Raw genomic sequence first — 18,102 nt, forward strand, 5'->3', positions numbered from 1 at the left:
CTTAGACATGCCTTAAAAACTGCATTTGCATTAAAAAAAACAGCCTCATACAACTTTATTGACCAAAAGTAAATAAGTAAAAAGTTATGATCACTAGAATGCAAAGAGGTGAATTAAAAACAGTAACAAAAACTGGTAAGGCCTCCTGCAGAAGAGCATAGGCGTTAACAGGCTTGCAAGAGCGTGACTTGATTGTGCTGTGAGGAAAGCACTACTACGTGTTTTTTCGTGCATATCTGCACATTCTACTGTACTTTTCCATGCTGCCAGGCTCGTTCACATTGACATGGGACACAGACCATCCGTGATTAAACGCGCAGCATCATTAGTCACTTATCCATTAACCTGGCAAAATCGTAGAGTTTAGTGCACTTGCGCACCTCCGTAGACTCCTATGGTGAATTGGGTGCACAAATGCACACAAAAATAAAGCATGTCGCAAAAACACTGAATGTAAGCGAACCCATTGAAATTAGTGGGTTTTAGCGTGTACGGTTTGCACAAGCGATTTTATGCAGGCGAGAATGCATGCACAATCACTGGTTTGCAGGAGCTCTCAGGCCGGCTTCACATGTGCATATTTGCATGCACAGAATGCAGAGAATAGATCTACATCAACAAGATCTTGTGCTCTCTAAAACTCTGAAACTGAGAGCAATATTTGCCTATCGCCCACTAATGTGTTAAAAATACACAATGCACACATCAAACTGCTACTTAGCTAAAAAAAAAAATATGAACTTTATTGAGAGCGCACAGTATGCCATATTTAAAATTACAACTTAATTTATTCATAAAACCACCTTCAGGCAACCTTGCATCAACCAATGATTGTAAACAAAAATTGCATTAAAGGGAACCTGTCACACATTTTAGTACATTAGGCAAAGCACAGTGATGGAACAATCACATACATATTTTTTTAAACTAATAATAAATTTTTGTTTTTCAATTTCCAAGCCTGGGTTGAGCTGGCTTTTCTTACAATTTACTTAACTTTCATGCTTTGTCTAAGCAAGCATGTGCTCTACAAGCAGATGCTGGAACTGATTGGAGAGCTCGATTTTTCTTCACATATGTCTGTGATTCCTACCCTGTGCTGTTGCTGCAGAATGTGACAAGCTAAATAAACCTATGCCAACCTCTGTTACATTTCTTCTGCCACCACTGGTGGTGTTGCTAAGATGACTTTCTGATTGTCTGCAATGAGAAATGCTGTCCTCAAGCTGCTTACAGTCTATCCTGATACTGCTGCATTTTGAGGTCCGTCTTCACTACTGGAATGAGATTTCTTATTTCGGCCTTGTAGCAGGCATCAAGGAGCATGGCCACCTACCATAGTAATGATCTGATGTTTTTATGTGGGCTATGCGATGATCCTCTGGCAAACACAGCAGCATAAAAGTACTCATATGCCTCAAAGTGCACAAAGGTAATGGCACATATTCCTCAGCGTCAGGCCTGAGAGTGTCCTCCAGCTAAACCATCAATCCACATAGAATACCTGAACTTAGTGATAGATGGAAGGAACATTGTGTGCCCCCTTCCTCTGAAGAAGGCTCGCAAGCAGGGAGCGACATTTTAAAGTAGCCCAACATCACACAGGTGACCACCCAGGCGACATTCTCTTGTGCTATGGTGGTGAGGTCTCTCTTTCTGTGTCTCTCTCCCTCTCTTTCTGCTTTTATATTTAGTTTCCTAGCAACATGTGTATGGGAATCCGTGCCCATACACAATATTAATTGCATATGCTTTGCAGATTGTACGCATCCATAGAGATCAATGGAGTCCATATGCAGACCTGCGGAGCCATCAATAGCTCTTTGTCCAAGTAGCTGCACTCCGACTTCACACGGGTTGGAAAATTATTAGAGATGAGCGAACGTACTCGGTAAGGGCGATTTCGCAATCGAGCACTGCGATTTTCGAGTACTTCACTACTCAGGTGAAAAGTACTCGGGTGCGCTGTGGGGCGGGGGTTTACAGAGGGGAGTGGGGGGTAGCAGCGGGGAACAGGGGGGAGCCCTCTCTATCTCCCTCTCCCCCCCCCACTCCCCGCTGCAACCCCCCGCTCACCCACAGTGCACCCAAGTACTTTTCACCCGAGTAGTGAAGTACTCAAAAATCGCGGTGCTCGATTGCGAAATCGCCCTTACCGAGTACATTCGCTCATCTCTAAAAATTATGCCTTGCATTCATGCACTGTGCTTATGGATGGTTGGGGTGGTGTTTTTTTAAAAATATAAGCCCTTTCCTGAAAAACAAAGAAAAGTGTTAAAAAAACAAAAAAAAACATACTCACCTTCCTTCGGCTGCCGGGCTCAGCCACGTCTTCTTCTGGCTGTCCTCGGCTCTGTAGATCTCAGCTATCAGCAGGCGGGGATTTAAAATCCCTGCTTGCTGGTAGCACTGATTGTGAATGGCTGAACGCTTCAGCCAATCACAATCAGAGCTACCAGCAGGCAGGGATTTTAAATCCCCGCATGCTGATAGCTCAGAACTACAGAGCCGGGGACAGCGGCAGAAGGCGCGGCTGAGCCCCGGCAGGTGAGTATTATTAGTTTATTTTTTTTACACAATTTTAAATGGCTTTTCAGGGAAGGGCTTATTAAGCCCTTCCCTGAAAAGTCATTGACAGCTGCCGGAGCTCAGCAGCGACTTCTGCCGCTGTCCCCGACTCTGTAGATCTGAACTATCAGCATGCAGAGACTTAAAATCCCCGCCTGCTGGTAGCTAAGAGCTAGAAAGCCGGGGACAGCCAGGTGAAGACACAGCTGAGCCCGGCAGCCTAAGGGAGGTGAGTATGTATTTTTTTTTTCTCTTTAACACTTTTCTTTGTTTTTCAGGGAGGGGTTTATATTTAAATCCTTTTCCTGAAAAACATTTCAGGGGTGTCGGCAGCAGGATCCTCCACCGCAGCTGTCATGTGTGAAAACTGTGCTAGAGAATGCTTTATTCCCCACAGGGATTTAGAATTCCTCTGCTGCATCTGTCACAGATGTGACAGATGCTGCAGGGAATTATTTTTCCTTGTGGGTAAGCAGGAAACATCTGCTGCACGCGGCAGATGTGTTCTGTATCCCCGCGGGACATGGCGGAAAGGTAAGTTTTTTTTTTTTTTACACTAACATTTTTGTTTTTCAGGGAAGGGCTTATATGTAAGGCCCTTTCCTAAAAAAAACATATTAAGGGTGTCGGCAGACTATTGTTTTCAATGGAGCCGCCGGCAGCAGCCATTTTGTTACTCAAAACGAGCTCTCAAGCAATACAATATGCTCGGCTCGAGTAACAAGCACCCGAGCATTTTGGTTCTCGCTCATCTCTAAAAATGATGCATTTGTTCTTTCCTGTCGTTTAGCCTATACTGAATTGAAACATAATGTACATTTCTATTCCTGATTGATCTGCTTCTAGCACTTTCACTAAGAGACATTTTTAATTATAGCCGTTGATAAGTCTAAATTAACTTATTGACTATAAAAGGCACATTTTCCTAATTTTGCTTCTAAAACATTAGACAGGGTAGAAAAGATCTTCCAAGACTAAAATTCTAAATGGTAAAAGCTGTACAGCTCCTAGTAGATTAGTGTTACTAAATAACCTTATAGATAATGAAATTTAACCTCTTTTGAGATATTGCCATTCTTCATTTTTGCATTTTTGTTTTCTCTTCCGTACTTACAAAAAGTAATAACTTTATTTTTCTGTGATAATAGCTATCTATGGGCGTGTTTCTTTGTGGGACGAGTTGTATTTTTCAATGGTAGTGTTTAATGTACCATGTAATGTCTTGTTTTTACATGCTGAACTTTATATAAGTTTTTTTGTACTACTTAAAAAAAAATAAAACTGGAGATGAGTGACCCTACTCGTTTCGAGTAATTACTCGATCGAGCACCGCGATTTTCGAGTACTTCCGTACTCGGGTGAAAAGATTCGGGGGGCGCCGGGGGGTGGGGGAGGCGTGGCAGAGTGGGGGGTAGCAGCGGGGAACAGGGAGGGAGCCCTCTCTCTCTCCCCCCCACTCCCTGCTGCAACCCCCCACTCACCCACGGCGCCCTCCGAATCTTTTCGCCCGAGTACGGAAGTACTCGAAAATCGCGGCGCTCGGGTGAAAAAGGGGCGTGGCCGAGTAGGTTCGCTCATCTCTAAATAAAACCTTTTTGTAAAAAAAAAAAATACTTTTTGTCGCCATCTTTTGCCCATCATAACTTTTTTATTTTTCTGCCGGTTAGGTCCTGTGAAGACAATTTTTTTTTGTAATACAACCTGTAGTTTCCATTGGTACCATTTAGGGGTAAATATAACTTTTGATCAAAAAAAAGTTTAATTATGACGTTCTGTTTTTTTGTGTTTTTTTTTTACAGCATTCATCATGCGATAAAAAATGTGTTACCTTAATAGATATAGACTTTTAAGGATGTAACAATACCAAATAGTTTTTTGTTTGTTTACTTGTTTTGATTTTGTAACAGGGAATATTGGAAACTGGGCATTTTTATAACTTTTAATGTTTCCTATTGTTTACAATAATTTTAAAAAAAAACAGCTTTAACTTATATTTGCTTCCGTTTTTTTAGTCCCCATATGGAAATTTAAATAGCGATCGCTTATACAATATAGCACAATACCTCTGTGTTACGGTTATGTTGTATTTCTGCAGGCATTCTATTAAGCTTTGCTTAATAGGAAGAAGAGGCAGAAATCTATGGCAGCCTTGGGAGACTACTGAAGGTCCCAAACTGCCATTTTGTAGGAACAGGTTGAGCCATTCCTCAGTCCTTCCTCTCTGTTCAGCTACTGCAATTACTCACTACTCCCATTTGTGTCCAAACTCCTGTCCACCTTTAACTGTTCTCTCACCTCTCATCCAACTCAGTATTCAACCAACAGCATCTTTCTTCATACCCAAGCACTCTACTGAAACCACTATAACCAAAGTCACTAATGATCTTTTACCCCAAAAGTTTCAAAATATTACTCTGAACTCCTACTTCTTGTATACCCCCAAGGCTCTGTCCTAAGCCCCTTGTTCTTCTCCATCTGCACCTTTAGCCTAGGATTGCTCATAGAATTCCATGAATTTCAGGACTAGTGCTATGCTGATGACACTCAAATCTACCTGATGTTAACTCTCTACTATCCAGAATCTCAAAGTGTCAATTAGTCATATCCTTCTCCTCTTCCCGTTTTCTAAAACTTAACCCTGCCTCTTTCTATTGCAAATGACATACAGCACTGTCCACAATGTGTCCCCTGCATACAACATCTCTGACCCAATATACCAATACCTCCTCCATATAATGCATGCTCTTCACAAAATCTCATTCTTTTCTCTCCATCAGTCTGCTCCTCAAACAATCATTTCCAGGTTTTCTCCTTTGTGCCACCAATACTGTGGAACTCAATATGCCAACATATCAGACTCTCCACCACCTTAGAAAGCTTTAAACATAACTGGAAAATCTATCACTTCAGAAAAACCTACAATCAGGGGGCGTGGCCTAAATAAGCTGATGGTGGACGTATTTTAGTGTGTTCCGCTACCTGCTTCAGCCTAAGCAACTCACCACAAGTTGGGAGATCCACAGCAGTGTAAAGAAAAAGCATTGGAAGCTTCCCTGCAGGCAGCAATGTCATGGAGGAGAGCAGTGAAGACGAGACCGAAGCGCCTGACGGACTTTTACCCCACGCGCGGCATAGAGGAGGAGAACAAGATGGAGACTGCTCCAAGCAGCGCCAGAGAGGAGGAAGAGACAGGGACGTAGAGACCGCGCTGCTAAGGAGAACAGTAAGCGGGCTTCTTCCTGCCCCCCATCCCCACAGTATGTACAACATACCAGATGCCCACTGCCCTCCACACACAAGCAGAATGTCATAAATCCCCAAGAAGCAGGGGAGAAAGAAGACAGGCAGAGAAGCGAGGAGGAGGGGGGGCCACCGGGGGCACAGCACCATCTTCCCCTATGTATATAACATCAGGCTCTGAGAAAAGATACATCAGCTCCCCCAGAGTCAGCCCAGAAAAGAGACACCCCAGAAGGGAGAATCTCTTGCAAACCAAAGATTCTGCAACCATTGTCTGGGCAGAAGAGGAAGACCTTACAGACCCCATAAGGTCAATAGAATGCTCTGGTCAAACAGCCTCTGAGTATTTCATAAGAGATATAGTGATGGCTTTAGGGGGTTCGCTCAAAAAAGATTTATCTGAGATTAATACCAGAGTCAGTACAGCTATTGCAGACCTGGGGAACAGAGTAGACCACATTGAAAACAAAACTGGAGAAATTACAAGCTCACATAATGAGCTAATAGACACTCACTATAAATTGGAAGAGGAATTTGAGTCACTGAAACATAAAATAGCGGATCTTGAAGATCGTAACCGCCGCAACAACATCAAATTCAGAGGCATAGCGGAATCTGTGAATCCAGAAAACCTCGTTCAAGATCTGATAAAGATCCTCCTTCCAAACTCCAAGAAAGAGGAATGTATTCTAGACAGAATTCACAGGCTCCCCAGGCCCAAGAATATTCCCAAGAATGCGCCTAGGGATGTAATTGCAAGAATATATTTTTACCATATTAAAGAAGAGCTGATGAGAGCTGCTAGAAATCTCAAAGATTTGCCCCCTCCCTTTGGGAATATCAAATTATTCTCCGACTTCTCCCAGGCTACTATGTCCGCGCGCAGAAAGCTCTCGGTAATAACAACTGCCCTGAGAGAGAACAAAATACTATATAGATGGGGCTTCCCAACCAAACTATACATCAACAACGAAGAAGGAACCAATGTCATCACAACCCATGAAGAGGGCATATCACTCCTGAAGAAATGCAATCTCCCACTACCTAAAGAAAACATACGAGCTCACATCCCCAAAGACTGGTCCCACAAACAGTCGAACAAAACAAATAAAAAATCAGCTCCTGACCGCTGAACCTAACAGAGGAAGACATATTCTCCCGCTGTGGCATTTATGCCATGTTTGATTGAAGTTTCTATTACAAGCTGAACTTTGTTCCCCCCTAGCCAAGACCTTTTCCAAGAGGTTAATACCAGCCTGCCAGCTGGAAAGGTCCTCGTTCTTAAGTTCATAATTAGTTGCTTAGGGCTCGTTCAGACGAGCGTGTTTTGGTGTGTACTTAGGTGCGTACATACGTCCGCACCTAGGTACGAGCGAAAGCACGCGTGAACACAGCTGCGTGCTTGTTGTCAATGGAGCCGTGGCCTCTGCTGGCGGCTCCATTGAAAACAATGCTCTGCCGGTCCCCTGCATTCTTTTCCAGGGAAGGGCTTTACATATAAGCCCTTCCTTGAAAAAGAAACATTTTAGTGCAAAACAAAAAAAGAATTAAAAAAAACTTACCTCTCCGCCGCTGCTGTGACCCCCGTTGGCATGAAGAACACATCTGCCGCATGCGGCAGGTGTATCCTTCACCCCCGCTAGTTAAAATAATTGCCTGCTGCTACATCTGCCCCATCTGCGGCAGATGCAGCAAAAGGAATTCTTCAATTCTCAACCGCAGCTGTCACACATGACAACTGCGGTAGAGAATCTTGCTCCCGGCATCCTGTCAATGGCTTTTCAGGTAAGGGCTTCATAAGCCCTTCCCTGAAAAGCCATTTAAAATAGTACAAAAAAAAAAAAAAAAACAATTCTCACCTCCCTTCAGCTGCCGGGGCTCAGCCGCGACTTCTAGCGCTGTCCCAGGCTCTGTAGTTCTGAGCTATCAGCAGCTGGGGATTTAAAATCCCCGCCTGCTGGTAGCTCTGATTGTGGTTGGCTGAATTGCTTCAGCCAATCACAATCAGAGCTACCAGCAGGAGGGGATTTTAAATCCCCAGCTGCTGATAGCTCAGCAGCGCTAAAGAGCCGGGGACAGCGGCAGAAGTCCCCGCTGAGCCCCGGCAGCTGTTAGTGGCTTTGCAGGGAAGGGCTTCATAAGCCCTTCCCTGAAAAGCCTTTTAAAATAGTAAAAAAAAGAAAAAAAATAGGTACTCACCTCCCTTCAGCTGCCGGGGCACAGCCGCGTCTTCTCCTGCTGTCCCCTGCACTTTGTTGCTGAACAGCTGATCTATCAGCAGCCAGGGATTTAAAATCCCCGCCTGCTGAAAGAGCTGAATGTAATTGGCTGAGGTGCTCAGCCAATCACAGGCAGCTCTCACCTGTCATTCATTCGGGGAGAGCTGCCTGTGATTGACTGAGCACCTCAGCCAATCACATTCAGCTCTTTCAGCAGGAGGGGATTTTAAATCCCCGGCTGCTGATAGATCAGCAGTTCAGCACCACAGTGCAGGGGACAGCAGGAGAAGACGCGGCTGTGCCTCGGCAGCTGAAGGGAGGTGAGTATCTATTTTTTTTGTTTTTTAAATCACTTTTAATTCATTTCCAGGGAAGGGCTTATATGTAAAGCCCTTCCCTGAAAAACAATTTGGTGGTGCCAGCAGATCGTTGTCTTCAATGGAGCCGCCGGCAGCAGAAGCGGCTCCATTGAAGAGAATGGCTGCATTTTTATTTTTTTTTACACTAAAATCTTTCTTTTTCAGGGAAGGGCTTATATGTAAAGTCCTTCCCTGAAAAGGAATGCAGGGAACCAGCAGGTCATTGTTTTCAATGGAGCCGCCGGCAGCAGCCGCGGCTCCATTGAAAACAATGCGTGCATTCCCTATGGTGCATGCATGTCCTGTCTTTGCAGGCACGCACCTGCAAAGTACGGACATGTGCACACACCATAGGGAATGCAGTGTCATAAATACAAGCGTGTTTTTGTGCGTGCGTATACACGCACCAAAACACGCTCGTCTGAACGAGCCGTTAACAGCGACTCAAATTTTCTACCACAAGTTATTTACATCAAAAAGTTACCCCTATCATCACCCCTCAAATAGGATGTCATTCTAAATGGACAATGCATTACACCTTTCCCACCAAGGAAAGATTCCTCGACTGTCTCTTACACAACATGGAAATAAAATACCAATCCTCAAAGCATCCGATCAGAATTTGAAATGGAGTAAAAATTAATATCACTAAATGTAAAAGGACTCAACTCCCCATATAAGAGGGCGGCATTTTGGAGGGAGGCCATCTCCTCTAAAGCGGACATTTTCTGCGCCCAAGAGACCCACATTGCTAAGGACAAGGCCCCTAAGATTGCTCATCCCAAGTTCCCCAAGTATACCTGGCAAATGCATCAAAGAAGAAGGCAAGTGTCCTGATCGCTGTGAGGGACTACGTGGACTTCCAGCTGTTAGAGGAGATCCGCGATGAGGAGGGTAGATTTCTTTTGTTGATATGCAAGGTTTCCTCATGACTCTGGTCAACATCTATGTCCCTAATACAAGACAATTAAGATTCTTGAACAGAGTGGCGAGGAAAATAAAGAAACTCAAACAAGGATCTCTGATAATGTGTGGTGACTTCAACGCTATAGCAGACGCTTCCCTGGATTCCAGACAGACAGGAAGAGGTCGGGGATTTACTTTGTCGGCTTGGATACATAAAATGGAGATGTTTGATGCTTTTAGATCTTTGAATGTGAACTCTAGAGAGTATACCTTTTATTCGTTCAGACATGGATCATTTTCAAGGATCGACATGTTTCTGGTGGATTTCACAATTCTAAGCAGATTACAAGAAGCAAAGATAGGCGTGACGACATGGTCTGACCATGTCCCCATCACGCTCAAAGTAATATTAGGACCACAGACCCCAACATTTGGAAGCTGGAGGAATAACACATTTTTAATGAAAATTCCGAGATTCCAAAAAGAAAAAAAAGAAACAATTGAAGAATATTTTCACCTCAATGACACCCCAGAGACATGTCGATCCACAATTTGGAATGCCCACAAAGCTGTAGTTAGAGGCACAATGATCCAGCAGGGCTCCATCTATAAAAGAGAGAGGGGGGGGGGGTCTCCTCAAAAACACTTTAGAAAATTTAAAAACTCTTGAACAAAAAATTCAAAGTAATCCAACACCGTTTCTACATAATTCCCTCAGGAAGACTAGGCTCAAGATACGTAATATCTTAATAGATGAACATGAGAAAAACTTGAAAGCAATTAAAACCACCTACTACACTAGCAACAATAAATTTACTAAGTTGATGGCCAACAGAGTAAAAAAAAAGGATAAAACAAAAATTCCCTTAATAATTGACCCTATAATCAAAAATAAAATCTCTAATTCCATAGCAATAGCTGAAGAGTTTAAAAAATTCTATGAATCCATATACAATCTCGGAGATAAGTCGAGTACACCACAACCATTAGAAGCAACTATAAATGCCTTCCTAGATTCGATCCAGCTCCCTAAGTTGAAAGAAAGACAGCTTAAAAAACTTAACCTCCCAATCTCTTCTAGTGAAATTCTACAAACTATTGATAAAGCAAAAAAAGATAAAGCCCCCGGCCCGGACGGTTTCTCTAATGAATATTATAAAATATATAAAACTCAGTTGGTAGTTCATATGAGGAACCTGTTCAACAAGGCAATGATAAGAGGTTCACTACCTCTAGAGATGCTCCAAGCAAATATTGTAACAATCACTAAGCCAGGGGAAGACATGTCTAGTCGAGCAAATTTTAGACCTATATCATTAATAAATAGCGAAACCAAAATATATGCAAAAATACTAGCTTTAAGAATACTAGATATCTGCCCAGATCTCATCCATAGCGATCGAGCAGGCTTTGTCAAAGGAAGACAAGCATCAGACGCAACAAGACGCTTGCTGGATATCCTAAGGGAAGCAGAGGACTCTCGAATGCCTTGTCTGCTTCTCACTCTTGATGCGGAGAAAGCATTTGATAGAATTCATTGGGGATACGCCTTCACCGTATTGAGAAAACTGGGCTTTGAGGGTGGAATATTGTTGGCTATCCAAGGATTGTATGGGACCCCATCTCCTTGCATCCTTGTGAATGGGGTCATTTCCAGCTCATTCAACATAACCAATGGCGCCAGGCAAGGCTGTCCATTATCGCCTACGCTTTTCATCTTGACCATGGAACCCCTGGCTGAAGCAATTCGTATGAACAGCGAGATCAAGGGGATACCTTTAACATATAGACAACATAAAATAGGCTTATATGCAGATGATATAGTCCTGATGCTAACCTCCCCATTGGAGTCCCTTAGGGCGGCATCGGATTTGCTGGCTCGGGTTGGGGAAATCTCACTCTATAAAGTGAACCCATCAAAATCAAAAAATTTGGCAATTAGTGTTAATCCCAGGCTACAAACAATCATAAAGAAAGAGTTTGCATTTGAGTGGGACGGGTCAGGTTCCCAGTACCTGGGTACAACAATAACCTCACCAATAAGTAGCATAATGGACTTAAAGGGGTTGTCCCGCGATAGCAAGTGGGGTTATGCACTTCTGTATGGCCATATTAATGCACTTTGTAATATACATCGTGCATTAATATGGCCATACAGAAGTGCATAACCCCACTTGCTATCGCGGGACAACCCCTTTAAACATAAAATCAATAACAGAAGAAATCCGGGGAATCCTAGACAATTATAATAAAATAGAATTCTCGTGTCTAGGCAAAATTGTCATATTTAAAATGATGGTTCTTCCAAAAATACTTTATATCTTTAGGACAATACCATTAAAATGCAACACCAAGTTACTTAAGAATCTACAAAGTCAACTCATGTCCTTTTTATGGGGAAATAAGAGACCAAGAGTGGCCTCGGCAATATTATATTGCCCTAGAAGACATGGAGGGATGGGAGTGCCCAACCTAGGGGATTACTATAAAGCTAATATTGTTCTCCAATTAAGAGCATGGTGTAGCCCGCAGGAAGGAATAAGCTGGCCTAACATTGAAGAAAATTCACTAGGGAGAAAATCCCTCAGAAGTCTATTGCTAGCTTCAAGTATAAATATAGATAATATCCCTTTAAGAAATCCAGCGGTTAGGAACGCTATAGATACATGGAAACTGGTAATACAGATCACAAAAGATCACTCCCCCAAGGTAAAAATACCCATACCAATAGAAATTCTAGAATTTTGTTACGACAACATAAATATACAACCTTGGAGGTCAAAGAGTATTAAATTTATATCAGACATAATGGATGGCTCAAAAATTAAAACATTTCAAAGGCTTCAGGAGGAATATGATCTTCTGAACAGAGATTTTCTTTTGTACTCTCAGATCCGGGGAAGGTGGTCCTCCACTATCTCACAGGAAATTCTCCTACCCAACTACTTCTATTTGACCCCCCTCCATGTACATTATCCTTAAAAAACTTATATAAAATCTGTGATGGGGGGGACTTTGCAAAAGATTTGCAGAAAAAAGCATGCATTCTTAATTGGGAGAGAGAATTGGGGAAGACTTTTTTCTTTCAACGCTTGATTAAAGCACATAGTTGGGCAAATAGGGCATCCTCGAGCGTCTATCTGATGGAGGTCCACTATAAAACTCTCACGCGTTGGTACAGATCCCCAGTGAGATTGGCAGATTTTTTCCCCGAGGTCTCAGATAGCTGCTGGAGAGGCTGTGGGAGGAGAGGCTCCCTATTACACATTTTTTGGAGCTGTCGAGAAGTTCAGGCAACCTGGCAAAATCTCTTCACACTCATAAGCAATATAGGAGGAATTGGGCACGTCCATCTCCTGAATTAGCATTATTCCTGTTAGGGATAGAAGATTTCCCTCCTAGGTTTAGAAAGCTGATATCCCATACCTTTCTTACTGTTAAATTACTAATAGCTAGGAACTGGAGATCTCAACATATTCCCCCCTGCTAGAAATAACTAATCTAATATCAGAACAAGTGGTAATGGAAAGAATATATGCATTTAGACAAAACAGAATCTCTAAATTTAAAGAAGAATGGAGCCCCTGGACCATTTTATGCCTGAATCCTCAAAAATAATGCTAAAAAATTGAGCAATACAACAGATTTTCACTCCATAAACAGGAATGATCAATCATATTAGACGGTCAAGAGACAGAAAGGCTTTCTTTTAATGTGCAAAGAAGAATGGATCCTATTGCCCCCCCCTCAATCCAACCCCCAACCTCCCCTTCCAAGTTGTAAAAGTTTAATGATTTTTTACGAAAACAAGTTATGTAACCAAGTGTTGTGTAAACCTCTATTTAATACCTCATGTGATTTCGCTAAATGTAAGCGGATATATTTCATACTGCATGTATGTACAATTTATTCTTGCTAACTTTCAATAAAAATAATTGAACAATAGAAAAGTCTACAATCTATAGTAACCCAGCTGCCAGTACAGCATGATCATATTTTACCCTCATCTACTCTCCTTCACTATCCCTTGTATACTGTAAGTCCTCATAGGCAGGGTCGTCTCTCTATCGATTTTTAGTCATTTAGTAATATGCTTTTTGTTTGTGCCATTTTCTATATGTTGTGCACAGTTAACAGAAAAGCTACCTACACCATCTTTTAATTCTATAGTATTATGTATCAGGACATAATTTAACAAAATCTGGCCCTTAGGTTGTCTTAAAATTAAACAATCGCAACCACAGAGGATCAAAAACATTACACCAACAAAACCTAGGCCAAAGTGTAGACATAGTGTGTAAACACCCCATGAATCATTTAGGTTTGTGGACATTTGTTTATGCACAACTCTCTTAAGGTCATGCTACTGCATTTCAATTAGGATGAGGTCTTGACTTTGACTAGGCCTTTGCAACACCTTGATTATTTTCTTTTTCAGCCATTCTGATATAGGTGTGCTTGGGAACATTGTCCTGTTGCATGACTCAGTTTCAGTCAAGCTTTAGCTTTTGGTTAGATGGCTTCACATTTGATTCTAGAATATTTTGCTATGAAGAGGAGTTCATGTTCAATGTGCCCAGGTGTTCAATAACAAAACAAGCCAAAATCATCACCCTCCCACCACCATGCTTGACAGATGGTATGAGGTGTTTGTGCTAATATGCTGTGTTTAGTTTTCTCCAAAGATGGTGCTAGGCATTATGGCTAAACTACTCCCCTATGGTGTTGTCTGTCCAAAGGCCACTGTTCCAGAAGTCTTGTGGTTTGTTCGGATGCAACTTTGCACACTGTAGCCTTGCGGCCATGTTCTTTTTGAAAGGAGACGCTTTCTGCTTGCAACTCTTCCAAACAAACCATACATATTCAGTCGTACTGACATGAACTTGAACATTTAACATGCTAACTAAGACCTATAGAGTATGAAATGTAGCCATTAGGTTGTTTGCAATTTCTGTGAGCATTGTACAGTCTGACTTTGTGCCAAATTTACTAGGATGCCCACTCCTGGGAAGATTGTTAACTGTCTTGAATGTGTTCCATTTGTGAAATATGTTTATTACTGTAGAATGATGTTCTCCAAATTGTTTTGAAATGGCCTTATAACCCTTCCTACATTGATGGGCATGCCTGAATGTCCCAGAACAGCAAACTGCCCAAATTTCAGATTTTACAGTGGTGGTCACTGTTGATCAATTAATCAAGGACTTTTGATTAGCGGCACCTGACTGCTACTTACCTTCTTAATTTCTATGGAAGCAGTAAGGATATACTTTTTTTTCACACACTGCTTTTGCATTTTGGCATAGTTTTTGGTAAATATATAATAACATGGTGCATTTGTCTTGTGCTGTTCATCTGAGGTTGTATTTACCTAATTTTACACCAATCTAAGGATCAGATTTTTTTAAAATATGCCTCGATAGGTAAAACCATAGACCTTAACTTACTTCAAATTTTCTGCCCACTGCTTGTTGTTAAGCAAAGTCAGTCTCTGGTAACAGAGATAAGAAAAAGACCAGGAAGTGGAGGAGATTGATGCATCTTGCTTCCCATAGGAGTCTATGGAGAAGGAATGGTGGAGATGTGAGCTGCTGGAGTGGGAGAGATTCACACAAAGGCATGCCTGCAGCTAATTGAATATAAAGTGAATTACGGTTAATGAAATCTACTTCTCTAGTATAAGGGTGCGTTCAGATGAATGTGTGTTCGCTCGTACATACACGCGTAGAAAAATGCACACCTATTAAAACCATGTATTTCCCATGAAGTGTTCATATGTCCATGTTTTTCCTGCGTGCGAACCCACGCACTAAAGGAAAAAGGACATACGTGGCTGTTTGGTCCGTACTGCGCTGATCTTTATATTGGCTCCTATTGGACACGCAGCACAGGAGTCCGCCCGTGGAAACTACCCAATACAGCAATGTTGTTTTTTTTATTATTATTTATTTTAACCCTAAATGATTTTGTGTCTTTCCCTTCGCATTAAGCACTCCATACTGTGTTCCGGCTGTGTATTTTTGTAAACACAAATAAACAATGTGCATCCCTGGACTTTGTTCTGCCTATTATAAGTGTCAAGGTCAAAAATGTGTATTGTGCGTGCGGGTGTTCCCTGTCATTGCTTCCTTCTTATGGTGGTGGTGGGTTATTGTGAAGCGCATATTTTTTTTGTTTTGTTTTTAATTTTGTAAACAAATATATTGTATCCACTATGAGTATTTTGTTATATCTTGGAATTTTTCCAAGCATTCTGAAATTAATCTTTCTGTTATTGCAGGTTTTTAGCTCACAGGCAAACATGCGTTCAAAGAAATGCCTCTGTCTATAGCTTGCTATCCTTCTTGTTTGTATTCATGCCTAGGTGACTTATACACATTATAACTATAGTTGCCCATTTTAAATGACCTTTTGTAGAATTGTGTTTTGCAAAATTAAAGATGCATGGGCTTGCCTAACACATCAGCTCTCCCGCCCGTAGCTGTCATTTGCACATACTGCATGTGGCATTATGTGTTATGTTTATGTGTATTAATTGTTTTTTGGGTTTTCTGTGGCCCAAATATTCACCCCTTTTAGTGAAAGCCCTCCAGATTTCATAGCACTCCATAAGGAATCAGTATACTAGGATGCTAAGGCAACAAGTAACTGCAGGCATGTCACCTGGCGACCCTGTGTGCTATAAACCTGGCCATGTCCTTGGGTTTCTAAGATCAGTACTTGAGCTAAATACGTAAGTATTAGAGATGAGCGAACGTACTCGTCCGAGCTTGATACTCGTTCGAGTATTAGCGTGTTCGAGATGCTCGTTACTCGTGACGAGTACCACGCGATGTTCGAGTTACTTTCACTTTCATCTCTGAGACGTTAGCGCGCTTTTCTGGCCAATAGAAAGACAGGGAAGGCATTACAACTTCCCCCTGCGACGTTCAAGCCCTATACCACCCCCCTGCAGTGAGTGGCTGGCGAGATCAGGTGTCACCCGAGTATATAAATCGGCCCCTCCCGCGGCTCGCCACAGATGCGTTCTGACAGAGATCAGGGAAAGTGCTGTCTTGCTGGAGTTGCTATAGGGAAAGTGTTAGGAGTATTTTAGGCTTCAAGAACCCCAACGGTCCTTCTTAGGGCCACATCTAACCGTGTGCAGTAGTGTGGAGGCTGCTTTTTGCAGTGTTGCACATTTTTTTTTTTTTTGTATATCGGCCGTGCAGAGCATTGCGCCCTGCTGTAATTATACATAGTCCAGGGCCAGTAGTGGTGGTGAGGCAGGGACAGAAGACATAGTTATTGAATATAGGCAGTGGGCCTTTCCAAAAGCATTTGGGGAAAAAAATCTATTTGGGCTGCCTGTGACTGTCCTCAGTGTACTGGGTCTGTGCTGGGGGTAGTTGTCCTCCTAATTCATACGCAGCCAGCTAAGTGTTACAGCAGGCTTGCGCAAAATTATTTCCTGGCTCTGTGTTGGCTGTTACATCACCGCTGTATTCCAGTCCACAGTGCAACAGTCTGCAGTTATTTTACATACTCCAGGGCCAGTAGTGGTGAGGCAGGGACAGAAGACATATTTATTGAATATAGGCAGTGGGCCTTTCCAAAAACATTTGGGAAAAAAAATCTATTTGGGCTGCCTGTGACTGTCCTCAGTGTACTGGGTCTGTGCTGGGGGTAGTTGTCCTCCTAATTCATACGCAGCCAGCTAAGTGTTACAGCAGGCTTGCGCAAAATTATTTCCTGGCTCTGCTGTGCGTTCCGTAAGCGAAGTCAGCCTCCAACCACAGGCCAATAAGTGGCACATTTAATTACAGCATTCTGTTTCTGCACTACTGGTAATACAGCATGCTGAGGGGTAGGGGTAGGCCTAGAGGACGTGGACGCGGGCGAGGACGCGGAGGCCCAAGTCAGGGTGTGGGCACAGGCGGAGCCAGTTCGGTGGCCAGGGGTAGAGGCAGGGCCAGACCGAATAATCCACCAACTGTTTCCCAAAGGGCCCCCTCGCGCCATGCCACCCTGCAGAGGTCAAGGTGCTCTACGGTGTGGCAGTTTTTCACAGAGATGCCTGATGACCGATGAACAGTGGTGTGCAACCTTTGTCGCGCCAAGATCAGCTGGGGAGCCACCACCACCAGCATGCGCAGGCATATGATGGCCAAGCACCCCACAAGGTGGGACGAAGGCCGTTCACCGCCTCCGGTTTGCACCACTGCCTCTCCCCCTGTGCCCCAACCTGCCACTGAGATCCAACCCCCCTCTGAGGACACAGGCACTACCGTCTCCTGGCCTGCACCAACACCCTCACCTCCGCTGTGCTCTGCCCCATCCAGCAATGTCTCTCAGTGCAGCGTCTAGACGTCGCTAGCGCCACTGTTTGAGCGCAAGCGCAAGTACGCCGCCACGCACCTGCACGCTCAAGCGTTAAATGTGCACATTGCCAAATTGATCAGCCTGGAGATGCTGCCGTATAGGCTTGTGGAAACGGAAGCTTTCAAAAGCAGTTGCCACTACTTTTCCGATGTGCCGTCCCAGCCATGCACTACCACGTCTCCTGCAACATTGTACGCGCCCTCACCAACGCGGTTACTGCCAAGGTCCACTTAACAACGGACACGTGGACAAGCACAGGCGGGCAGGGCCACTATATCTCCCTGACGGCACATTGGGTGAATTTAGTGGAGGCTGGGACAGAGTCAGAGCCTGGGACCGCTCACGTCCTACCCACCCCCAGAATTGCGGGCCCCAGCTCGGTGGTGGTATCTGCGGCGGTGTATGCTTCCTCCACTAAACCACCCTCCTCCTCCTCCTCCTCCAACGCA

This window comes from Eleutherodactylus coqui, chromosome 2 (genome assembly GCF_035609145.1).
Source record: "Eleutherodactylus coqui strain aEleCoq1 chromosome 2, aEleCoq1.hap1, whole genome shotgun sequence".
NCBI lineage: Eukaryota > Metazoa > Chordata > Amphibia > Anura > Eleutherodactylidae > Eleutherodactylus > Eleutherodactylus coqui.